The following is a 27,866-nucleotide window of genomic DNA, read 5'->3' on the forward strand; positions in this document are numbered from 1 at the left end:
CCTCTCCTGGTCGGGATGACCATCCAACCCATGTAGCACGTACAGTTTATAGAAGAGAACCAAACTCAAAACACGTTATAAAATTTTTCAGTATTAATATGATATGTAGTATTGTTTATTCCCTTTAATATTGTATATTCACCACCACCCTTTCCTTTGAAAATTATATTAGATATGCATACCTACATGTATACTGCACACACACACACACACACACACACACACACACAAATATATATATATGTATACTAATAAAAGGCAAAGCCCTCACTGACTGACTGACTGACTGACTGATCACTAATTCTCCAACTTCCCGTGTAGATAGAAGGCTGAATTTTGGCAGGCTTATTCCTTACAGCTTACTTACAAAAGTTTATCAGGTTTAATTTCGAAATTCTACATGTAACGGTCATAACGGTCGACAATGTCCGCAATGTTGAACTTTCTTATTTATGGCCCCATTTTCACAAAATTTAGTAGGCGGCTTCTCTGCACTAACCGAAACTGATGTATGTATTTATTTTGGTGAAATGACGCCACTGTCGGCCGCCATAACCAACTTTCCAACGTCACTAATTCTCTAACTTCCTGTGTAGGTAAAAGGCTGACCCCATCTTCACGAAATTTGGTAGGCGGCTTCCTTGTGCTAACTGAAAACGAAGTACGTACTTATTTCGGTGGTATGACACCACTGTCGGCCGCCATATTAAACTTTCCAACGTCACTAATTCTCCAACTTCCCATGTAGGTAGAAGGCTGAAATTTGGAAGGCTCATTCCTTACAGCTTACGTACAAAAGTTAAACAGGTTTCATTTCGAAATTCTACGCGTAACGGTCATAACGGTCGACAACGTTTGCCATATTGAACTTTCTTATTTATGACCCCATCTTCACGAAATTTGGTAAGCGGCTTCCCTGCGCTAACCAAAACCGATGTACGTACTTATCTCAGTGGTATGATGCCACTGTCGGCTGCCATATTGAACTTCCAACGTCACTAATTCTCCAACTTCCCGTGTAGGTAGAAGGCTGAAATTTGGCAGGCTCATTCCTTACAGCTTAGTTACAAAAGTTAAGCAGGTTTCATTTCGAAATTCTACGCGTAACAGTCATAACGGTTGACAACGTCCACCATGTTGAACTTTCTTATTTATGGCCCCATCTTCACGAAATTTGGTAGGTGGCTTCCCTGCGCTAACCGAAACCAATGTACGTACTTATTTCGGTGGTATGATGCCACTGTCGGACGCCATGTTGAACTTTTCAACGGTCTTTGTTACTTATGGGCCCATCTTCAAGAAATTTGGTACGCGGGTTCCCAACGCTAACTGAACCCTACTTACATACATATATACGTCCATTGCCTGCAGCTCGGTCACCGTGTGAGGCGGCATTGGGTCCCCCATCTCAACGCCTCTCACGTTGTTGGCTGCCAGCCTATATAAGGCCGTCTGTCGCTCCAGTCTCTACATTCCACTCCTTGCTTCGCCACGGGATTCACATCTCCCTGCTGATAACTACAGCCTTTTTATTTAATCCACTTTTTCTCCACTGTTTTATTGCTCATTTATTATGATTATAGTTATTGTGTAGGTATTTTAGACTTACTTTACATTGTTCAGATACCCATTTCCTTTATCATTCCAACCATACCCCCATTAACATGTCTATTGAGGTGATCACCATCGATCAAAGAACTGTCATTTACCGAGTGGTTTCCATGCCCGGAGATGGCACCTGCCTTTTCCATTCTCTTTGTTACATATTGCATGGCCATATAAGGGTCACTCTTGATATCCGGAGGAACACTGTGCCTTATGTATTGAATGACTGGGACAGGTTCAAGGTGTGGACTGATGACGGTACAGGAGATAATTATACTACACAGGAGCACTAGAAGAGTGAAATGCTTAAGCCATTCACCTATGGATCTGCATGTGAGTTGATGGCTACCGCTGAACACAAACAGACACCAGGCACAAGTTCATCACACAAAACATGTTTATTAAGTGGGGAAGCACTTCTCTCTTGTTCCCCCTAGCAGCACAGTACAACTAATACAGCACACTGTCCTTCCGTTTTTTCTTCTTCTTCTTCTCTCTCTCTCTCTCTTTTTTCTCCTTATCCTTCACTCTACCTATGGCAAGCTTCGTCTCACTCCCTACCAACTCCAACTCCCAGTCGGTTTCAATTGCTTTTTTTTAATTTAATGATGAAATGCAAAAAATAATAAAACAAAATATTTTTTTTTGCCTCCTTGGGTATTTGTGTACTTTAGCTACCTCATTTATTTAACCTATATTCATTATTTATATTTTTATCTATACCCTTAAATAAAGTGTTGAAATTATCAGAACCTGCATTTTTTGCAAAAATTGCGTGAGTAAACTAAAATTGTAATTTTCTGTCTTTTAAGTTGGTTATTAATTCTTACTGTAGTAATTTTCTTGATTGGTACGAGTCATGGATTTTTATTCCCCTTACTACTATTCAGATGTTTATTAAAGGAAATAAACCACCCCAAAATAATATTTTTATATGTTACATTCCCTATGTAGTTTAATGTGTTGGTCAAGAACAAAAATGTATCTTATGTCTTCATGAAGAATGGAGGTGACAAAGATTCTAATATAATAGGGATGTATAAGGGATCCACCATGATACAGATAACTGCATCCGGTTAAATACTAATGGCTTGTAGGCACCCGCAAAAATTTCAGATATTTTGTAATTTTAGGATTTTTATTTTTTGAGGGTTTGGGCACAGTTTCTCACTTTTCACCGACAGCACACTGTTTAGTCAGTACTGGCAGGAGCCGCACACAGCTTATGCATCTACAGGGTAGAGAATGAAAGGAATACCCTTCACCATATTCCCTAATGGGGAAGCTAATCACCTAGTCATGTTACTTTCAGTGTCTGGCCAATAAGAATAAATCATAAATCATTTTTCTTCATTAACTTTGAAGTCAAACAAAATGACACATTTTTTTTCGCTAACTGAACCGATTACAATATGCAAGCATTTGTGGCAACTGAGACACCTTACAACCTGCATGAAGAAGGGGCCTCAGTTGCTTCGAAATCTTGCATATTATAATCGGTTCAGTTAGCCAATAAAAGGTGTAATTTTGCTTGCCTTCTCACTGCATCCATAATGGCTTACATAGCACAACACCCTACTACTTCATTAAGTTTAAAATATACAGTACTGTATATATTTTTTGCCATTAATGATAGAGACAACACAACTATAAAAGAATACTGCATGCAGCTGCAAGGGTACTGGTTTATGACAGCCTCAAAGTAGATATGTCGCTGATATAAAGAAAAAAAAAATATAGGACTGCCCATGCAAACATGGTGAGATGGTAAAAACTCCACATGGACCACATTCTGCTTGATAAGGAATGCATCAGTGCCATTTAAATGTAGAGATTTTACATTTATGATACTGGAAATCATTTAAATCTATTTCCTTATCACCCACCATGAGCTGGCACCCAGTCCAAACTTGGTTGTCTTCTTGCACCTTTCTCAGACTCACAGATACCATCTGGACTAATACTTATCTAATAAACATAAATAAATAAATACCATTATGTATTAACAGTTTCTACACTCATTTGGTCTGTGCAAGTAAACAGGGAATAATATAAGTTTAATAAAAGACAAACAAAGCCATTCATTTAGAAATGAGTAAACAAAACAAAATACTCATATGCAAAGATGGCAGTGATGATGACCTTTATAGCCTCCACACTAGTCTGGTTTACACCATCTACTCTAAAATCAAGAACTTTGACATTTCCAAGCTTCCTCGCTTATTTTTCATCTTCATTGGGCAGGTGTACGCCTGCTCTAACAGCAGTGCTTTGGAGCATTACTCATACAATCATCACAGCACAACAGTGGTAAGGTAAAATATGATGCCAACCGGCAACTAACAAAGACAACAGAAGCACATTTTCCACATACCTGTGCTGCACTAACAATGTACTGCATGTTCAATAATGCGCTACATTGTACTGTCCTTCATCTACTGTGTGGAAGTTGCTATTCTAACAGACCACCGATTGTCGTAAATGAAGGCATTATGGGTATTACCAAGACACTTTTTCCATATGATGTATGGATATATAATTAGATTCTCAAAGGCTGAGAGTATAAATAAGTAAATGTTACAACCCAATGATTTCACTTAAATAACGCATTACTGCTTTTCATCATGAAAACAATTTCATCTAATCAATTATCAGTCATTGAATTGGCATGACATGAATTTAACATCTCTGGCAACTTTTATCTTTCTGTGAGGTTGGTGGAAGAGGTAGCTGCTTTAAGAAGCTCTTAGTATTAACACACTGGTGGATTACAAAGGATTTAACCTGCTAACTTGGTTGTGATGAGTTATTTTGATGAACTTTATGACCTCCTCAATGTCTTTGGGAAATGGAAATGGAAAATACTCATTAATTTTAATGGTTTAAAGGCTTTGGCATCCATGTTTCTGGAAGTACTTCTTTGAAAAAAAGACTCTTATATTGCCTGTGATTCCACAACTCAGTCTCATCTTTTAGTAACACCATTGAGATCAATGAACCCAAAATCCAAATGTTGCTGTGTGAAGTGTCAGATATTGCTTTTAATTAATGTCTAGAAAATGTAGTTTGCTATTAGAAATCAGCTTATGAATACATTTTCTTTAATATTGCACAATTTTTCCTTTAGTTTTCTGTTGTTTTGGTGAGGTGTCCACAGGAGGTTGTGTAACTCGTTACCCATATTGGTCTTCATTCTTTTTTTAAGTTTCAGTTGGTTTCCACCTTGCAATGCTTGATTTTTGCAGTACTGCCTCTGGGCTTTTGTTCAGCCTTTGGAAACTTCTGCCTGTATTCATTGGCACGCCCTTGTCCTTTACATGTGCTTTAACAATTTCTCTGCAACTGTAAAAAATACTTACAATTAATTAAACATCAATTCTTGTGATACAATTGAATAATACAATAAATGCTATTTTCTTTGCTTGACAGATACTAAGGAGATCATTCTGGTTGTTATGCATCACACCTCTTACCCTGAGTATATAGTGGCACCCAGCAGCATATATGTGGATAACAAAAATGTGGTGGTGACAGTCGACTGTCTATTTCATGAAACTACTGGCTTACTCAGTTGTAACTTGAATAAGGAGACACTGGAAAACGTTTGCAGAATTATATGTCAACGCAAGTGAACTATTAATAAGTATTGTATTCATAGCTAGAAATGTAACCATACATCAAGTATACTGCCTATGGACTCTGTGACCAGATAGCAATGAAATACGCGCTTAATGGAATGTTGTATGATTGTGTAAAATGCTCCTTAAGAGGAAGGAAGAATGTATGAAGAAACAAGTAAAATGTATCATAAATACTTGAATATTTTCATTTATTTTATTCTCACCTAGAAATGTAAAGTATTAAGTTGACATTTGCACAAAATATAAATCTAATGCCAGGGTGTAAGCAAAGATCTACAGATAAATCTAAATTCATTTTCTATGGTGGTGGGTCATAATGGTTGATTTTATAATTATCCTGTTTCCCTGACACATCTAAACACGGTTTAGAAGTCACATAACATCAGCAGTGAGACACACTGCTCTCTTTCAATTTAGTTGTAACAGCCAAATCCTTCAAGATAACATAAATGGTAAACTTACTTTAGTTGGCTTAGTTTTGAACTTGGATATAATGTAGCTTAACATAGATAATGGAAGATTCAGTTTAACCACATATATGTTAAAAGTAAAGCAATGTTCATTAAGTTAGCACTGTGTGACAAAAGAATAGCTCTTAGATCGAAGTTAGATATTTAGAATGAAACATGAACTGTTAGACAGATAAACATTGAGGGTATAGAGTTTTCTGAATGTTTATATACGTTATGTATGTTATGTATATGAATGTATTAACATATAGAAACCTTAAGAAATGTTACCTACTCAAGCAGAACACTATAAGTTTCCATTCTCCCCCATTTTATGAATGTATTATCAAGTTTTTTCTTTAGTTTTTATGTCAAATGTTTGCTTTGAACTGCAGTAAAATCTTTAAAACAAAGACTCTTGCACTGTGTAGTTTTTTTTTTTAATGTACAGTGAGTCATACTTGTGCTGGAATGCCTTTCTCGTAGCTGCATTTGAACAATTTTGAACTGTTTGAAAATCTTTGACAAACTACAATGGCTATTAATAAAAAGTATGCATAAACTGAAACAGTCAAAAGAAAAAGGTTACTGAAAATCATCAAAAGAGAACATTGAAATTTAACTCCAAAGTACAAAAAAAAATCATATCTTTGAATTTTTGAAGAGTTGGAACTGTTAAAACGCAGTCACCCTTGACAAGCTGGTCTGATGCTCCATTCTCTGACATAAATTTCACATCCTGAGTCCATCCTAAAGACTGAGAGGGTTTGGGTTGTTTAGGGAAACATCAACACCCTCTGATCTCGTCAATGAATTAAACATGCATCCTGAAACACTATCTAATATTACGTTTGCTTTGTCTAGTTTACAAATAAAGACATACAAAATATGTATCAGTTTATATGCTTGAAATCACTCAACCACAGATATGAACACAGACACCTTATTGACTCTACAGTGAATACACAGCCCACTTTAGGAGGATACGTAGCCATAAAGGAAGGATACGTCTTATCTCCTTTACTTTTTACTCTGCACACAAGTGACCTGAGACCTAACAATGACTGGTGTTCTGTTATCAAGTATGTTGATGACACCATGCTGGTATGAGGCACATCTGCAGAGGATGAAAGCCATTAATTAAACTCAGTATACTGTTTGGTATACTGGTGTAATATGAACTATCTTAATCTGAATATCAAGAAGGCCAAAGAAATTATTTTTGGCATTAAGGGACAGAAATCTGCATGTTCACCCTTCATTGTTCTGGAGAAGGTAGAAATAGTGACTGAATATAAATACTTAGGGTCTACCCCTAGATTAATTGGAAAATAAATACAAAAACACATCTACTCTAAATGGAATCAGTGCATATTTCTCCTCCATATACTTAGAAGAAATTCTACTCCATTGAACCATTGAGCAAGGCCCTTAGGCTACAATTGCTCCAGGGGTGCTGTACAAATAGATAACTCTGCTCTCTGACCCCAAACCTTCCTCTTCCTCTTCCTCTCCATGTGTCTCTGGAGATTAAGTTGGGGTATGCAAAAAAATGACAGATTCCTAAGACAAGAAGTTGAATATAACAAATATGACAAAGTGGAGTGAGCTTGCATTGTCCTTTAATCATTTTATTGCAGTGTGATCCAGTCTGTTATCACTTGGTTTATTGGTCTGACAAATTAACATTTAAAAACGTTCCGGTGGATTGCCAAACATGCAGCTAAAGCCATTGGTGCTGATGGAGATGATTTTGTGTATGTCAGAGGGCAATGTTAAAAAAAACTGGAAATCATGTCAGCTGATAACAGACACTCATTACATGCAGAACTTAACTTCAGTAAATCAGTGAAGTCAGTCGCTCTGAACACCCACACAATTTACTCCAGAAATCACATTTTCCCCAGTGCCATATGTCTTTTAATTATGGAATATCAGAGATAAGTAAGTAAGTAAGTAATTCCAGAAGTATAGGGGTTTTCTTAAGTATCACATACCCATATTAAATGAAATCTAATATCAAACTGCAAGAAGTAGTTTTAACAAAAAGTCTATTTTTAAATGATGTAAAAGTTTTAGAATTTCTTGTGTAAGTTTTTAGCCTCTCTTGTCTCTAATTGTTTCTTTTCTTTATTTTTTTCCGTCATGAGATGCAACAGAGAAGGCAAATTTCATGTTTTCTTGTGTAAACACAACTAAATAAAAACCTGTGAACCTTGATCATTAAATAACACTAACCTAAAAACGTAAATGAATGCTCATGAATTTCCAATTTTTCTTTAATAGTCAAAGTGGTAAATTGCACATTAAGTATTTGACATGATTCATGAAAATGATGAGGACTACTGCACAACAGCAAGAAGTACTAGTTCATGCACCCTTCAAACTGAGTCACAAATATCAGCAAATTAAAATGACTCAAACCTTCCAGCTCCCATTCTGTACATGAGCCTACTTGAAAAAATGTATGTCGAGAATATTGCAGGGTCTATGGGCCTGTCCAAATAACACAGAAATAGGCTAATGGTGCCAGGGACAAGGACAATTTCATGTACTTCAAACAAAAGTATTTTACTAGTTAAGAAACTGCATTGAGCATATAATGAAAATTGGAAAAATGTGATTAAGACGACTGAGTTGCATTTGTTACAAATATTTTAAAAATAGAGTAAATGACTGAGGTAAGTTTACCAGTTATTTTATTTAATTGTTATTTCATTTTTGCAAAACAATACAATCTTTTGGGAGATTGGGGCAGTGCCCCATTTGCTTCTAAAGCTGGAACACCTTTGCAGATAGATAACATTCATAGTGTTCTACGTGGGTCATGGTGTGAATCCATGGCAATACATTACCTCCAACAACAATTTATTTCTTGTATAGCCCAAAGTAACACAAATAATGTCACAATGGCCTGTAAGATGCCCTGTTTAATTGACAGCAATCCCAGCCTCGACTCTCTGAGAAGACAAGAAAAAAAAAAAAAAAAAACTCTCAAAAAACCTTGCAGGAAAAAAATGGGAGAAATCTTGGGAAGGGCAATTCGCAGAGCCTTTCCAGGTATGTTGGGTGTGCAATGGGTATCAAAAAATTGAGCAAATACAACTCACAAAACAGAACACAAATAACTCTCTTCTTAGAGCTTGATGCCCAATTGATCATTGTCACCTCAGAAATACAACACAATATTACAATTGAATCTGTTTTTGCACAGATTATTAAATTCAGATCTATCTACCACATATGAAGGTAATATAGGTTTGCTAGGATAGAAAACAAAGTAGAAACTAATTAACATAAATGGAAACCAACAAAATCTGTCCAAAGTAATTTGTAGATCTTTGGCCAGTTGACAATGGAGGACATGAAATTGTAGGAAGCAAAGTCAATGACAAAGACAGACCCTATCAGAGTCCTAGAGAATTTGCCTAACTCGATTGGTTCTGCCATGGCAGGCAACTTGGCAGCAGAGTAGTAGTACAAAGTGCCACATGAAGATACTAAGAAGAGGAACTGAAGAGCCAAGGGTGATTAATGGTTTATAAATATCATATTACCTATATTTTTATTACTAATGACTAAGAGACATAATGGAATATGCACAGCTAACCTGCAGCTCTAGTCAGGGTATCCCATACTAAAGTTGTGAGTCTTCAGCCAGGATTTTAAAGCTGAGGCTGAAGGGGCATTTCTTATAGTACAAAGCAGTCCAGTCTACAGCTTCAGGGCCCTGAAACTAAAAGATGAACATCTTGCTGTTAAAATAAATTAAATTAATTATTGGACTCATAAGCAGGCAGACATCTTGAGATCTTGTTGTGCGCTCTGATTTGTAAACAATGACAAGTTTAGATAAACAAGCAGGGCCTTGGCCATTTAAGGCTTTATATGTTTAAAGAAGCAGTTTGAAATCAGCCTCAATCTTATCTGAGAGCCAGTGTAAGGACTTGAGAACAGTAGTTATGTATTTGTATGTTCTTGTTTTTGTAATAATTCTTGCAGCTGCATTTTGAATTAACTGAAAGCCACATAATGAAAGATATGAGCAGCCAGTGAAAACCACATTGCAGTAGTCAATCCTACTAGAAATAAATCATGCATATTTAGAAAAAAACATTTTTAAGATGGAATTTCATACTTTGGATACTTTTTCAGCCCTCAGACAAACATGCTTGTCTATCCTATGCACAAATCTTGCCCCATGCATTCTAGATAGTTGTTTTTATTGTTTAAAAAAATCTTTTCCAAGTAGTTAAGTCATGTACACCCAATCCCTCTTACCATCAATATTGGACAGATAAATAAATGAATGTCACAGCAGTATTAAGTTAAGATGTATGTACCTGAAGTACAAAATATGTTCCCCTGATTATATAGTATGGTCATTATGACTAAGAGTCCCTCATTCTGTCATGCCACTGGTAAAAGGCACATGCATTTTAGAAAAAGCCAGTGTAATGAAAGCAGCCGTGTGCTTAGGAAGCAGCGAAAGAATATATTAGCAAATATTTTAGTTCATGCTGCCCTGGAACAGATAGGCGAAAGCACAGATTTCCTGGGACCTGACATTGATGCATCATCTCCAGTTGACAGTGAAAGTGAATGCAAATGTACAAGCAAATCGGGCCAGGATAGCCTGTCGATTCCAGAAGATTCACTGAAACTGAAAATGGCCTTATTTTCTGTGTTGTCAACTACTCCTCGTGAGCCAGAAACATTGACTCCAGCTGGGCTTGCCACTTCATCAGAGGAGTGCAGAGAAGACCGAAACGATCTGTCCGAGCCGAAAGTAATGATCGCTGCAATGACCACCGCTCAAGACTGATTTAAAGAAAGAAATATATTACATAAGGAAAAAATAAATGATATAAGGAAGGAAATAACGAACATACAAAAAACAAACGAGAAGCTGCTTCAGGATATTAAATTCCAAGAAAAACGTTTAAATAATCGCTTTGAGGTGACCTTTATAGGTATGCTAGAATAATTGAGGAACAAATAAAGGAAAATGCATCTAAGTGTGAGAATAAACTTAAATCACTTGACACTCAGGTGGAAGATGTTAAGCAAACGTTCATGACTCGTATTGAAACAGCTGAACAACTGGCATCTACTTCTGACGGAAAAGCAACGGCTACAAATTCCGAATGCAAAGCACTTGGAGACAGACTAGTTGCACTGGAAGATGGATGCACAAAGAATAATAGTAGAATCAAAGGTCTTCTTGAGAATTGTGAAAGCCAAACCCAGTGAAATTCATAGCTAAACCATTCCCTAAAATAATGGAGAGGACTTCAAATCAAACACCAAGATAGCAGTAGCTTACTGCATACAAGGATCAAATCCCTCTAAACCTAGGACTCTCATCGTGCGTTTTGAAAATTTACCATTTAAATTACATATAATGTTACTTCTCAGAAAGAAACATGAGATTATATTTCAAAATAAACACATTCATATTTTCCCTGATTTCTCACCCTCAACAGCAGCTAAACATGTTGCATTTTACAGCATTAAACGGCGCTTACGGAAAGCCGAGATCAGATACCAACTCTTATATTCTGCCAAAATGAAAGTCAAGACAACCTCTACATTTTTACTTCTATGGAGGAAGCAGAAAAACCTGCTAAAATAACTGATTCCAACACTTTTCTGAAATATAATTGTGGGTCCCATTCTGTCCTGGCATGGCAAAGAAGATCTTACCAGCTATTTGATCCACATACAATGATACTGTTACCGTAATTATACATCCTATTTACTTTTCGGCCACTTTTTGTTTGCTTTTTAATTACAATTATATGCATATATGTATGTATGTATGTGTACTTTTTTTTTTTAGGAGGCTGTTTAAAATTATAACCTTGGTTTATTGTATTAGGACTATGTTTATCCAGGACTACTGTTTAACAACATCTACTGGGTTTACTCTCTCAAAATGGTTCAAGATTATATTCTATGTTTATAATACTTGGATTGTATTGTCAATAGATATCTCTATTTTAATCCTGATATGCCACTGCTAGGGGGCTTGTATTGTTAAGGACATCCTCTGTCTCTAGGTATGTCAGAGGACTGGGACTTTGTGAAGTGTGGTCTAGCCTCACATGGGAAGACAAAATGGGTACTGGTGGAAGTAAAATAGAGCAAGCTATTTCTAATATATCCTTTAATTCCTTATAATTATGTGCCACCGTAACATGAGGCTTCATGGCAATAACTCCTGGGAGAATTGGAAATTAAAGTTAAAGCTGTCTTATCTTACGTTAAGACTACAAAATGACAACAAAAATATAGAAGCAATACCTTCATGACCAAACAGTTAACTTTGTGAGCTGGAATGTTAAAGGTCTGAAACACGAATTAAAGAGAAAGAAAGTATTTTCTCACCTAACAGGTCTATACACTAAAATAGTATTTTACAGGGGACCCACTTATTAAGCAAGGATCAGTTTTGGCTGCACAGAGACTGGAATGGCAAAATATTCCATTCCAGCTTTACAAAGAAAACTAGAGGTGTGGGAATTCTTATACACAGAATAATTTCATTTGTAGTAACAGAAGGGAAATATGTGATTGTCCTTGGTAATTTATTTAACTGTAAAGTGGTTTTGATAAATATCTACACACCCAATCTGGATGATAGGGACTTCATCCAAAACGTATTTGCATCCGTTCTGAATGTGAACACTCATAAAATTATATTGGACTGAGGACTTTAATTGCGTTTTACATCCAAACCTTGATAGGTCTCCTACCACAGGGGTTATGATGTCTAACACTGCAAAAACAATTACACAGTGTGTAACTGATCACAACTTATCAGACCCCTGGAGATTTCTAAACGCAAATTCAAGAGCATATTCCTTCTACTCACCAGTTCATCACTGCTACTCAAGAATTGATTATTTTTTTATAGATAATAATTTCTTGCCTATAATTAAGTCTTGAAAGTACAATGCTATTGTTATCTCCGACAATGCCCCTTTGATCATGGAGCTAAAATCATTATGCCCCACATACACATCTTGCAGATGGCTTCTTAACCCACTTTTATTAACAGACAAGAACTGTACAGAATTTATATCCAAGCAAACAAATATATCCTAAGAGGTTTCTGCAGGAATACTCTGGGAAACTATGAAGGCTTTCTTAAGAGGACAGATTACCGCATGTCTTACCCACAAAAATAAATTGGAAACCAAGAAGGTTTTAGAGCTAATCAGTGAAATTACCAGAATAGATGAAGACCATGCCTGGTGTCCAAATGAAGCACTTCATAGGAAAAGACAGGCTCTGCATTCAGAACTCAACCTCTTGACAACTAAAGAAACAGAACTCATTTTTAAATTAAGACATCATTACTATGAACATGGAGAGAAAGCTAATAAGATTTTAGCTCAACAAATCCACAAGCAAGAAGTATGCAATTCAATCCGTGGAATTACCAACAGAGACGGAGACAAAATAATTGACCATAAAAATATAATGCGCACATTTAGAGACTACTATAAGTCCTTATATTTTATTGAGTTTAAAGAAGACAAAACACAACCTAATGCATTTCTGGATGCATTAGAGATACCACAACTAGATATTCTCAATGCAGAGGAATTGGATAAACCTCTGGCACTATCAGAATTACTATATGCTATAAACTCACTTCAGAGTGGGAAAGCAGCAGGCCCTGATGAATGCCCTACTGAAATATATAAAAAAACATTCTCAATTAAGCTAGTTCCACTTTTATTAGAAACATTTTCAGAAGCTAGAGACAATAAAATTCACCTCAAACTTTTCATCAAGCTTTAATTACAGTCTTTCCTAAGCAAAATAAGGACGTATTACAATGTGCATCATGCTAACCGGTCTCACTTTTGAATAATGATGTTAAGATACTCTTAATAGTCCTAGTATATTACAAGACTAAACTGGAATTATTAAAGGCAGACATTTATCTTCCAATCTTCAATGCCTGTGTAACACTAGAATTTCCAAAGCCTATGAAAAAACTTGTAATTCTGGCCCACCTTAAATTTTTACCTCTCTGTCTGTGTCTTTTGTGTTATGAATGTGTCGATCAGCACAAGGAGCAAGCAGCCTGCTATCCCATTCCCCCACCCATCGCCGTAGCTCAATTCGCAAAAATGGTTCTCAGTGCTCAGTGTTTATCTTGGAGTGAAGTGTCTGGAGTTGTAGAGGGTAAATTATATATCGTCATTTGGAATACATACATTTCCATGTGTGTTCTGTGCCTACAATAATCTATGTGAACACATCATGAAAACAGAAAGTTTTTTCATGTTTTAGTAATAATTGACAAAATGTAGACATGAAGTGTATATGTGTGAAGCCAGAAGTCCAAATATCAAATAAACACTTTCACAAAAGGTACAAGTGTAACAAAACAAGTGTGCTTTTAAATGGGGACGGCATCTCTATTCCTATCATCATGAAAATTATATCAAATATACATCTTAGTATTTAAACTGTTCAGAGAGCTGTAATATCATGGATGTAATGTATTCTGTATCCTGCTGGTGTAAGAGAAAGCCCATTTAAGAAGCACCTAGTCATTCACACACATAGAAGAACACATATGTGATCTTTGGACTTCAGGCTTCATACATTATATAGTTTATGCCAACATTTTATCATTTTCTACTAAAAGATGAAAAATGTTTCTGTTTTAACAATGTGTTTACACAGATTATTGTAGAAACGTAACACACATGAAATGCATGTGTTCCAAATAATGATCTTATTTCCACTCTAAAACTCTCCCAGATAATCAATCAAGGCATGAGCTGGGAGAACTCTGTGCATGTTCTAAGGCGGTGGAGGGATGGAATAGTAGGCTGCTTGCTACTTGTCTTTATCGGCACATTTACAGGACAAAAGACACTGGCAGAAAGGTGTGAATGGATTTAAGGTGGGCCGGATCTATGAGTTTTTTTCGTAGGTTCTGGTAATTCTAGTGTTAACATGCTACTTTAGTTATTATGGAATTTAAGAAACTAGTGAATTAAACGATTTTAAAATGAATTTTATGATGTTCTACTTTAATGACAAAATAAACTACATGATTAAAGTGGAAATTTCAAGATTAAAGTTGACATTTCAAGCTTTTTTTCCAGTGTCACTATATTTATTTTTATTTTCTCTTTACCCTAATAAGCTTCCATATGACATTCAGACAGTGGGCTATGACTGGCCTTTTCACGGCGACTTTGATATCTGATAACTTCTTTTTTATTTCAGGCAACTTGAACTTTCGAGTTTCTCCGTCACTCTATGTCACTTGATCAGCTTCCTTTTGTTATTTATACCACTACTTAAACCAACAAATAGTAGGTTTTTCCTTGCCTCCACTTGGCTTTCACTGAAAATTTTCTGTTTTCCCTGTGCTTTTGACATTGTCTTTTCACACAACACTGAACTTAAGTATCTATTTACCATATATACTTGCATTTAAGCTCTCCCATGGATAAGCCGGGGCTTGATTTTACTGTATAATTACCGGTATTTTTATTGGACATTCGCTTTGAGTGCTAGTGTTCGTAGGTCTGTATTGTTTAAAAAAAATGTTGCGTCAAACAGGGCTGTTTTGGGCAACAGATTGTGCTCCGCATAGTGCAGATGCTGCTGAGGCACATAGCATAAACATTTCTGTGTGTTCCGGTCCAGTCTAGACAAATTTTTCTAAAGAAAGCAAAATTAAGAATCTCTACACAGGGCTGCAGCAATGTGGCCTGGCCACTAGAGGGAGCTCTAGGCACTTGGCTAGACCATTTAAGCCCAGAAACGGCCCACGATGAAAAACTATATGTAGTAATGTAAATGAGACCAAAGTAATCTAATACTTTATCAGCAGTAATCAGCTCCTCTTTCTCTCACTCAGGCTTTTATCACTTGCATCTGGTTTCTTCATACAGAAGTTCCCATCTTTCTGTTGTCTTGTAGAAGCAGACAGGCTATACCCTCAGCCCCAAAGAAGGAACTCGTAGTCTCAGGACAGGTATCAGAATTTAAATTTATTGTACGGCATACATACAGACTCGCTTCCGATGGAATGAGCACCCAACCAGTATTTAGGAGCATGAAGTTTTTTATTAAATGGTGCAATGGTCGTGCAGCTTTGTCTGACGCAGGAAACAAATGCATGTCAGTGTATTGCAGTGTAACAGTCAAGTGTAATGACCAAGAACTGAGCGTGTGCTGTATAAGTTCCCAGCTTAAATTGGATCTGGAGTGAATCTCAGTTTCTGGTCTGCACTGAGATACTTCTGCAATGGTGAACGCAACAGAAAGTTATCAGTATAGCAATAGCAATGACGCTCTTCAAAAACAAGTTATTGTACAGTATGTCCCGTTCACATTTTATGTTACTGTTCAGGACTGCTCAATCTTAGGAACAAAGATTTCTTTGTTATGCGGTGTAAACTGTATCTCAGAAAAGTGGGGATAAGGAGTCATCTGCATAGAAGACCTCTCTCTGAGATCCACAAAAATCCATCAAAGTAAGTTGATGCTTAAACTAGCAGGGTGTTTAAAAAAAAATATGGTATAAATTATAAAAAAATCGTAGTTGGTGATATGGAAAAATACTACAATGAAAATCTAATAACCACTCTCCTGAAACAGAAGCAGTGCTTAGTTGTTCTAAAGAATAAGCTAGTATATAAAATGGTATTATTTTTAAAAAGATGTTGTGTTCCGTGCATGATACATATGTGAAGTGAATTTAGCAAACACAGTATTTTATAACCATGTATAGTGTTTGTTTGTTAGCATTAACTGTCCAGTTAAGAATTTGGTTGTGTGAAAAAGTTTTTTCCTCCACAATTTGAGCAAGACTACTGTGAAAAGGCCACACTAAGTATTATCATGGTGAGTGGATAGTGCTTACCTTTTGTGCTTTTGGTGCTAATAAGAATTGGTCATGAAAAGGGCTGGCAGTGTTTTGCCATTATTTGCTGTAACAAAAGAAAAATGTGCCAGACCTTGTTGACAAATCAGACTTCCTATCAGAATTTGCTGCCTTCACTGACAGAAATGGAAAAAATGGCCAACATGCTTTTGCCATCACTCTGGCCTCCTGTGCGTATAATCTTCATTTTCCAGTCTCACCCAGAATGCCCCTAATCCTCCTACAAATGTTACAACCTGCCTTGTTAATTCTAATACATACAGGAAATGCTTTAAGTTATTTTAAAAACATTAACCTCAGTTTATCCTTGGGATTAATAAAGTTTATGCAATCTAATTTAATTTAATTTTATAATTGGTCCCAAAATATATTTGTGATGTGGCTTTGGTCCAATTCATGTTCTGTTACATGAATGTCAGGAACCCTTTTATTGATATAAAGTGCCCACATTTCTCACATCTTAGACTTAATTTCATAGAATTAAATGTGTTCAATTCAGGAGCAGTCATTTTGATTTGAAAGTAAAGATATCTTAAAATTAAAATAAATAAAACTTAAGTAAACAACAGTGGTAATTAAAATAAACAAACTATGCAAAGCCTGTTTATAAGCCAAGAGACAAACTAAAATTCAATGGCAATCTAATTCACAACAAGTCTAAAAATCCTATTTACTGCATTTCTTGTAGGATGTGTCCAGCAATCTAACAGGAAGAGAGCTAAAGGAACATTTCAGGGGTCACATCTGAGCCGTGATGATCAAAGACCTCACAAAGCCAAGTGCAGATCACTTCACATCCCCTGATCACAGTCACACTGATCTCTTAGTTTGTGTTCTTTCACAGGACTTCAAAGACACTTTATAAGGAATAACAGAAGAAGTTAAGCTCATTCTCAGCCGGGTCACACATTTCTCCAGGTCTTAATGACCGCCTTACTTTTTAATCCCTCACTTCTAATGGCAGATTTTATTAACTACTCTCACCTTTCAAATGCCCTGACTTTGTTCCCTCCTTCCCCTCCTGCGTACGTTACTTGCTCTTTCATTTTCACTTGCACACCTGATGAAGGCAATAAAAAGCCAGAATGTTGCATTTTTAGCCTGTGTTCCATTTTCAGTGTGGAAGTAACTTTTAACCTTTTTTTCTTTGCTGACACAGCCCTTCACTGATTTCATTATATACAGTGGTGTGAAAAACTATTTGCCCCTTCCTGATTTCTTATTCTTTTGCATGTTTGTCACACAAAATGTTTCTGATCATCAAACACATTTAACCATTAGTCAAATATAACACAATATAAGTAAACACAAAATGCAGTTTTTTAATGATGGTTTTTATTACTTAGGGAGAAAAAAAACCCAAACCTACATGGCCCTGTGTGGAAAAGTAATTGCCCCCTGAACCTAATAACTGGTTGGGCCACCCTTAGCAGCAATAACTGCAATCAAGCGTTTGCGATAACTTGCCATGAGTCTTTTACAGCGCTCTGGAGGAATTTTGGCCCACTCATCTTTGCAGAATTGTTGTAATTCAGCTTTATTTGAGGGTTTTCTAGCATGAACCGCCTTTTTAAGGTCATGCCATAGCATCTCAATTGGATTCAGGTCAGGACTTTGACTAGGCCACTCCAAAGTCTTCATTTTGTTTTTCTTCAGCCATTCAGAGGTGGATTTGCTGGTGTGTTTTGGGTCATTGTCCTGTTGCAGCACCCAAGATCGCTTCAGCTTGAGTTGACAAACAGATGGCCGGACATTCTCCTTCAGGATTTTTTGGTAGACAGTAGAATTCATGGTTCCATCTATCACAGCAAGCCTTCCAGGTCATGAAGCAGCAAAACAACCCCAGACCATCACACTACCACCACCATATTTTACTGTTGGTATGATGTTCTTTTTCTGAAATGCTGTGTTCCTTTTACGCCAGATGTAATGGGACATTTGCCTTCCAAAAAGTTCAACTTTTGTCTCATCAGTCCACAAGGTATTTTCCCAAAAGTCTTGGCAATCATTGAGATGTTTCTTAGCAAAATTGAGACGAGCCCTAATGTTCTTTTTGCTTAACAGTGGTTTGCATCTTGGAAATCTGCCATGCAGGCCGTTTTTGTCCAGTCTCTTTCTTATGGTGGAGTCGTGAACACTGACTTTAATTGAGGCAAGTGAGGCCTGCAGTTCTTTAGACGTGGTCCTGGGGTCTTTAGTGACCTCTCGGATGAGTCGTCTCTGCGCTCTTGGGGTAATTTTGGTCGGCCGGCCACTCCTGGGAAGGTTCACCACTGTTCCATGTTTTTGCCATTTGTGGATAATGGCTCTCACTGTGGTTCGCTGAAGTCCCAAAGCTTTAGAAATGGCTTTATAACCTTTACCAGACTGATAGATCTCAGTTACTTCTTTTCTCATTTGTTCCTGAATTTCTTTGGATCTTGGCATGATGTCTAGCTTTTGAGGTGCTTTTGGTCTACTTCTCTGTGTCAGGCAGCTCCTATTTAAGTGATTTCTTGATTGAAACAGGTGTGGCAGTAATCAGGCCTGGGGGTGGCTACGGAAATTGAACTCAGGTGTGATACACCACAGTTAGGTTATTTTTAACAAGGGGCAATTACTTTTCACACAGGGTCATGTAGGTTTGGATTTTTTTTCTCCCTAAATAATAAAAACCATCATTTAAAAACTGCATTTTGTGTTTACTTGTGTTATATTTGACTAATGGTTAAATGTGTTTGATGATCAGAAACATTTTGTGTAACAAACATGCAAAAGAATAAGAAATCAGGAAGGGGGCAAATAGTTTTTCACACCACTGTATGTGTAACCCTAACATTTAGTATTCGTTTCAAGGGCATGGGGTAGTTAAATATTGTCAGATCAGATATAATTAATAGAATATACAATAGGATTTGAAGAATAATATCATACATTAACAGACAAAAACAGAAAAATCAATCATATGCATTACCTACTAGTTTTATATCAACCAAAAGTGTCAACATACAGTTTATAAATGTTTTAATTGCAATTAAATAAGGAAAAAAACAAAAACAACACATTTCAGACACAAATTGAAAATTATTCCAAAGACTGCTAAAACTCTAAAATAAGTTAAAAATATCAAGAAGAAACACAAAGTAAAAAAATATTTAGAAAACAAAATTGGCAGTCCCAGTGAGTTGTTATACAGTCATATTGCTGTTGGTATAAAGGAGCCCCCATAGTGTTTCCAGTCCCACTTGTGCTGAATGATTTGTTGTCTGAAAGTCCTCAGTGTTGTTGTGTCAGAGAGAGGACGTGTAGATTTGTTCATAATGGCACTCAGTTTTGTTTAATTCTCTCCCTCACCACAACCTCCAGGGGTCCTAGAGTGTGCTATACCTGAGCCTGCCCTTTTAATTAGTTGGCTGCTCTTTTAATTTTTTGCCTGTGCCTGAGTGGCCTTTTCTTTTTACATGAAGGTGTGATTTTTAGTTAAGGAAAAAATAACATTAAAACGGGATGACCCAGTTGGTTTTCTAGCTTTCACTGTCGCCCATCATTTCATTCCTGCACCCGACCACAAGGCATTCTGATTATTTCACTATATGATTAATGATGTATTTGTCAGAAATTTGATTTATAAATTGCTGACTGTCAGATTCTGCACTAGCTTATCTGCCTGGGCCATGGAACGTCTTCTTACAGAGTCCTGAGAGGAACCTTTCCACATCCCATCATATGACCTAATGTACTTTTCATTAGCCAATCAGCAGTGCAGAAAAGCATTAGGTCAGAGCAGTGAAAAAAATGCACATTGTCAAATCGAGTGGCGAAGTTTATTTGATGATGTTCTGTTTGTTATTGCAATGAACCTATGGTAGAGTTTATCGATAAGATTTGAAATTTCATGGGAACTTCGGGATGGGAAGTGACATCCTTCAAGTCTTCTACAACTCTGTGCTGGTCATTGTGATTTTCTACCCTGTGGTGTGCTGGGCAGGTAACATCAGTTCAAGAGAGGTCCCCTGAATCAACAAGCTCATTAAAAGTGCAGGTTCAGTTATGGGAGACACTCTGGACCGCCTGGAGGTCGTAGCAAAGGAGAGAATTAAAACAAAACTGAGTGCCATCATTAACAAAGCTGCACATCATCTCTTTGACACACCAACACCGAGGACTTTCAGCACAACAAGTCATTCATTAGAATTGTGTCAAGAAACACCAAGGGGGCTCCTTTATACCAACAGCAATACGTCTGCATAATGCCTCAGTGGGACTGTGATAGCCAACTCATGTTTCTGTCTTTTGATTTTTTTTATATACCGGTACTTACTTATCTACCTATTTATGTATTTAAGAGCTTCTAAAAAAAGTCACATTTCTTCTTTGGGACAAATAAAGTTCTATCTATCTATCTATCTGCCTGCCAAAAATTTTCAATTCTTAAACTTTCATCCACAAAGTAATATCAGACATATACGCCAATTAAAACACAAAGAGGGCAAGATTTGTGTCCAGGATGCTGGGGCCATGATGCAGTGGTGCTAAGCCCTGCACATCCATGCCCAACCTTAATAAACCAAATTCTTCCTCCTCACGACTCCGGCTACTTGAAGGGAGTGAGGCGGGACCTTTTATCATGCCCCAGATGTGCTCCAGGTGCTCGGTGATGGTCTTCCGGCAGCACTTCCTGGTGTGGCGGAAGTGCTGTCTTCTCCAGGCAGCCCCTTGGTTAGGCCACGGACCCCCACAGGGTTGAGCTTCCAAGCTCTGTATCCGTGTCCCTTGATGGAAATCAGGGGGGCTGCCCTCTTGCTTCCAGGGAGGATAGTGCCCCTTTCCTGGTCCTTCCCTGATCAAGGCATCCCAGTGAGGCAAGGTCCCTGGTCATTTGCAACAATAGAATGATATTAAAATGATTTTGCAATTATCATTTTTGTAAAGCACATTATTAATCAACAAATCCTAATGTATTTGAAAAGCAAAGGTAAAATTAAATAAAAATTCCTTCGTGTGTACCCTGACATGCATGCGCGTTTGAGTGCCACCTTTCGGACTCGTCTGAGGTAAGCACTACCACTCTAGGACACCAGGGGGCGCAATCGCTAACTCGTTTATCTATCTCATCACCAACAGCTCAGAGAAGACACGCACTAAAGGCAATTCAATTCAATGCTTCTTCCCGAAGTACTCGCTAAGTTCATTTTGAAATATCATTTTGAAAGATCTGCATAATATACATTTATTTATTATTTATTTTTATTTACTTATTGATTGATGTATTGGTTATATTATTTGTCCTACGAGTCTGTATATTCTTTGTTTTTTATGCTGCTCTATGCATTTGCCAGGGAAAAATCATAACTGTTGAAAAAGGACATTAGAGGAAGACTACAGTGTGCCATTGGACATCTAGGTAAAGACCAGGGGCCTCATGTATAACGCCGTGCGTAGAATTCGCACTATAATATGGCGTAAGTACAAAAACTGAAATGTTCTTACGCACAGAAAAATCCAGATGCAGGAATCTGTGCGTACTCCAACTTCTGGGTTCTTCCGCTCCTTAAAACCCGATCAGCGTGAAAAGTAACGCTCGTGCACTCGCATTATGTAACGCCCCAACTCCTCCCAGAATTACACCTCTTTGAATATGCAAATCAATATAAATCACCCTTAAGCTCAGCCTTCTGTGAAAAGACAATGAGAAAAGCACGGGGGAAAATATAAGAATTTCAGCAAATACCAAGAGGAGGCAAAAGAAAAACATACTATTTGTTTAATTAAACTGTGGTATAATCAACAAAAGGAAGTTGATCGAGTGACATAGCGTGTTGGAGAAACTTGAAAGGCAGTGTTCACAAAATCGCACAGTGCCGGAAATAAAAAAGAAGTCACATATCAAAGTCACCATGAAAAGGCGAGTTGTAGCTCACTGTCTGAGTGTCATATGAAAGCTTATTAGGGTAAAGAGAATAAAAGGCACACAGTGGGGAAAAAGCACGAAAATGTCAACTTCAATCTTGACATTTCCACTTTAATCACATAGTTTATTTTGTCATTAAAGTAGAACATCATAAACTTCATCTTAAAATCATTTAATTAACCAGTTTCTCAAATCACATTGCAATTAAAGTATCACGTTAAATGCTTTGTTTTGTATTTGATCTTCTATGTGCTCTGTGTGTGTGAATCACTACTTGCTTCTTAAACCGGCTCTCTTCCTCCGACTGTACACAGAATCCATTACATTCGTGATATTACAGCTCTCTGAATAACTAAACTACAGAGATGTATACGTGATATTTTCATGATGATAGGAGTTAAAGCACATTATTAAACATGTGTTTCACAGTGCAGTGATTGTGTGCGACCTTCGATAAAATAATTTATTGCAGCAGTACTCAGGGGCAGCTCTAGGCTTGTGGTGGCCCTGGGCAGAGGAAGAATCGGTGGCCCCTTCACCCGCTGATGTCAATATGGTATCTTATACACGGTGGATGGCCACGTCCGTTGCGGACACTGCATAGCCGCCTCGTGCTCATGACACAAGCATTTAACTTTTGCCGAAATTTGTTGCTGCGTTTTTATCTGTGTTGTTATTTTCTCTTTCTGTTTTATATTCAGTATATATTGGCGTAGCCGCCCCTGCAGTCCTTGTATTTCTTTCTCCAAGTAACCGATCGCCACACAATCAGCTCTGTAATAGACGTTAAGCCTTCTGTAAGATTAGAGCGCCGATTCTTCAAAACATTTAAGGAACATTGAAATATCGTCGTAGTGCATGTTTAATTATTCTATCCTTCACGACACTCCCAGTGGAGAATATAGATTATTTAAATGAAGTTAAAGTTTTATCTGTATAATATAATAAACATATTTTGCTCCATTTCATCTTAAAAATGATATCGTCATCATATGTAAATACGTGCTTTATAAAGTGGTTCAGGTTGTGCAATCTTATAACTGTAGTGCAAGTTTAGAGTGGGGTGATTGTACTTATAAGTACAAACAGTTCTATAAGGAGCAATTGATTAAGTGCGTTTAAAGTTCTTGGGATGAAACTGTTTCTGAACCGCGAGGTCCGTACAGGAAAGGCTTTGAAACGTTTTGCCGTGGCTGAGGCAGCGTGAGCTTGATGCTGTATATCGATAATTCTCTTTCCGATCAGCTGCTGCTGTGATTCTCACTCAAATACAGTGATATAAATACTCCGAGTGGTGCAGTGAGAGGAATATGGAAAAAGATGATCCGCTGTGGCAACTCCTAACGGGGCAGCTGAAAGAAGAAGAAGAAGGTGCAGTGAGATTAACAACGCTAAAACAGTTATGGTATTTGGAGTACTATGGCTATTCCCGTGACCATTATATTGTTACAAGCTATTTAAAATCAGATGCATTACACTAATAAACAATATGCGGTTAGTTTCAGTGTATTTATAAAGCCGCGTCAGGAAAATAAGGAGTAACTACACATGAACCGTAGCACTGCTTTGATGCTGGATCCCGCCAGTCTGCAAAACCGAGCGGAGAACTTGTGTATGACAAGGTATGATGTACCGTGGAAAAGTGTGTGGCTTTACGCCAAGTGTAGGTTTTATGGAACAATGTGATCAGGACAGATGAATCAGTGATGGCCATGGTGAAAACGGATGTTTGGTGCAAAACAAAGACAACATTTCAATAGGAGGACTTCAAGACACCTGTGATGCATGGTGGTAGAATTTTTATGGATTGGGGTGCAACATCTTGCAGTCATTGAGTTAATCATGAATTCTGCATCATGTCATATCAAAGTGTGTTTGAGGAGAATGTATGGCCATCTGTCCCAAAGTTGAAGTTGAACCAGAAATGGATCTTTCTTCATGATAATTTACCTCAGCAAACCAGCAAAACCACCAAAGACTTTGGGGGAAGTTGGGTTGTTTAATTGACTGACTAAGTCAAAGATCTGATTTGAATCCTTTTGAAATATCATGGAGTTGGGTTTGAAATGTGCCTGACATGCAAGAAAATCCACAAACATCTTGCAGCTAAAAGAATTTTTCAAAGAGAAGTGGTCAAAATGTTCACTGAGTTGATGTCAGAGCAGTCATGCAAAACACCTACAAGAAGTCATTTCTGCTAATGGGGACAATTAAAGCTTCTGGTGCCATGGGTAGAATAACTTTTTTCTCCAAAACAGTATTACATCTATTGATATTTTTGTTGAATAAATGATTAAAAATATGCATTTACCTTGTGTTTTATGGCATCACCTTTACCAGTAAGCACTGTTTGTATCTACAGTTTCCTTATTACAATTGCTTGAAAATGCCAAGAGTTTCCATGGAGTGTACTTACTTTTTCACATAACTGTCCGTGTTCTTCACTTCTGTGTAGTTTTAATTGCTCTTCTGTACTTTTTCCTTTTGCGTGTTTGTGTGTGGCTGTCATGTAATACCTCTAACATTATTTGGCAGTGTCTATTTCTTGCTATTTTTGATCCAGAAGCAGTGCCTGTGACCTCTCGCATCCCAGAGACGTACCCATCTGAACAGCTGGTCCCTCAGCAGTATACTTTTGGGTACCTGCACGCAGAGGTGGCCTTAGAGGTGTGCAGGGCCTCGGGCTGACCAACCCCTCACGGGACCGGTTACGTCAAACACTGTTACCGGTATGTGTGGACTGTATAAACTTAATTGTGCACAAATTTTATAAAAAATAATGTTAACATACACTTGATTTTCACATTATAGCATTCAACTAAATTTTTACAAGATAACACGCGGACTTTATCAAAATATAACGATATAATTTATTAAAAAGGTGCAATTCATAATTCATAACAATACCACGACAGTGCGAAATGTGATGCAGTGTCATGCAGAAATTAGCAGGGCCTCTTCTAGAAAAGCACCCAAATTGCTAGAATACTCTGAGTTGCGATGTGCAGGATGTCATAGTCATGACTCACATTGATGCCATGTCTGCCGGTTATCATTAGTGACACATGTTTTTGTGCATTAATATTTGGACTATGGAATGTTTTCAAAGACGTATATGTACAGAATTTGACCTTGAAGAGAGATTTTAAAAGGGTTCCTCTTAGAAGCTTCTCAGATCTATCTATCTATTGTCACACATGTGCGATTAGGAGGCAGTCAAAGAACCTAAAGGTGAGTGAAACATCGCGAGATAGAGGGTTGTCTCGTGGTACTTACCTGAATCTCTTTTGCCCGACAGAAAACTGGAAGAAAAATAACTCCTCCACTTCCGGATTCCAAAATGGCCGTGACGGCGTCACTTCCGGTCCACCATGATGACGTCACTTCCGGCTCCATCAATTCACATCACCTCCGTCCCATCCTGATGACGTTGTTTCCGGTTCCTGTTTTCAAACGTCACTTATTGCCAACCATTTCCTATCCCATAATCCTTCCCTCTATAAAGTCGCCATTTTGTCTCAGGAAGATTGTTCATTGTTTTATTTTTAAGATTTTGAATCGTGCTTTTCTTTGATTGTCTGGACGACAATATATGGGGACGGTCCCCAAAACTTTTTCTTTGTTTGTGTATCATTCTTTTGAAGAAGAATCCTTATCTATCTATCTATCTATCTATCTATCTATCTATCTATCTATCTATCTATCTATCTATCTATCTATCTATCTATCTATCCTGGAAAATATAACTTGACAAATTGCCTTGAACTGGATATGCGGACCTCAAAAGCGGTGCCCTCTTAGGCTCAGGGCCTGGGACGGTCACCCACTTGCCACCTTGAAATGCCAGTCTTGCCTGCACGAGTGTGTCTCCCAATGGACTGTTGCCCTGTACAGAGTTAGTTCTTACTTAGGAAGGTTTTACTGTATGCTTATCTTACTATATCTTTGAAATTAGTTAATGGGATTGAAAATGAGATGAAGAAAATATTAATTCCAAAATATTTAATGAGCAATGGTATATTATATTTTCAGTATGGAAATGGCATGGCCCCCACTTTTTATCCATACACTCAAACATTCTCAATCCCACTTTTTTAATCCAATTCCAATTGAGCCAAGTCCTATGGCAGCACTGAACGCTTGGCAAAAAACAAACCCGGACAGGTGAGTATCAATCATTGGCTCTCTAAACGTCTGTCCCTGTTTATTTGTATGCTCTTCTTTGTGATCCTGTGTGTGTATTTAGTCAGTTACCACTAACGCGAGTGTAAGAATCTCCTTTATTTCTAACTTCCCCTTCATATATTTGCTTTACTGCGGTTTGTTGTTTATCTTTTGCAATGGCGTTTCTTCTCCAAATGTCATCTTAGCAATTATATTGTCAAATGAACTTTTTTTTTTCTTTTAATTGTCTCGTGTATATTGATTGACGTTAAGTGCCCTTATCTTTAGCGAATCTTGTCAATCAGGTTTTTTCACTCTCTCTCTCTCTCTCTCTCTCTCTCTCTGTTGTTACTTTTGCTTTCGATTTCCGCAGCTTCACTGTCGACGTTTCAGTAAGTAAGTGAAGGAGCCTGTTGAGGTCCTGCGTGTATTCCACATCTGCTCACTTAAAATCTGTTGCGTAAAAAAGTTTCATTTAAACCTCTTTGAGGTGATTAGTGCTGGTTGGTTGAATGACCAGGAATCTTAACTGAACAAAACAGTTTTTAAGTCGTGTCAGCAGAACTGAACAGACCACTCGGACTTTCTCACGGACAGACAGGTAGGTGTTGCATCATTTATATACAGCATTGTTCTTTTTAACCTTATTTTTCGGGTGCAGTCATTAGAGATTTAAGAATGAAAGAGTTCGATTGGCAAGCCTGCTATGAAAAGGGCTCTTCTTGTCAAAAGGGCGTACAGCCGCTGCAGTGCAGACATGTGCCAGGAATTCAGGTCAGCAGGACATTTGATACTCGATCGCTTCACTTTCAATTCCCCAGTTGCTGTATGCCTTACTGTACTTTTTTTTACCTTCTACGTTTTTTACATCCAAAATTCCGTGTTTCTAAAACTTACATGTATAAAGAGAGTGCATTCTGCACTGGCATAAAACTGGGTAGATCCCACTGTTGCGCCCCATTCTGCTGTACAGATTGTTTTGCTCTTTAAAAAAAAGAAAAAGAAAGGTGTAATATAACAGTTTTTATTCTGCTTTTCCTTGTCCCCCTTTCCCTTAACTGTGTGATTCTATATTAGAGATTAAATATGCCGTTAATGATATCAGTTTGCTTTAATATCCAGCCATTGAAATTGCAGGGTATAATAATTACTAGCATTTGTTTCACTTGACTTGTCACGGGGAAAAA

This window comes from Polypterus senegalus, chromosome 10, assembly GCF_016835505.1.
Source record: "Polypterus senegalus isolate Bchr_013 chromosome 10, ASM1683550v1, whole genome shotgun sequence".
NCBI classification, from domain to species: Eukaryota; Metazoa; Chordata; class Cladistia; order Polypteriformes; family Polypteridae; genus Polypterus; species Polypterus senegalus.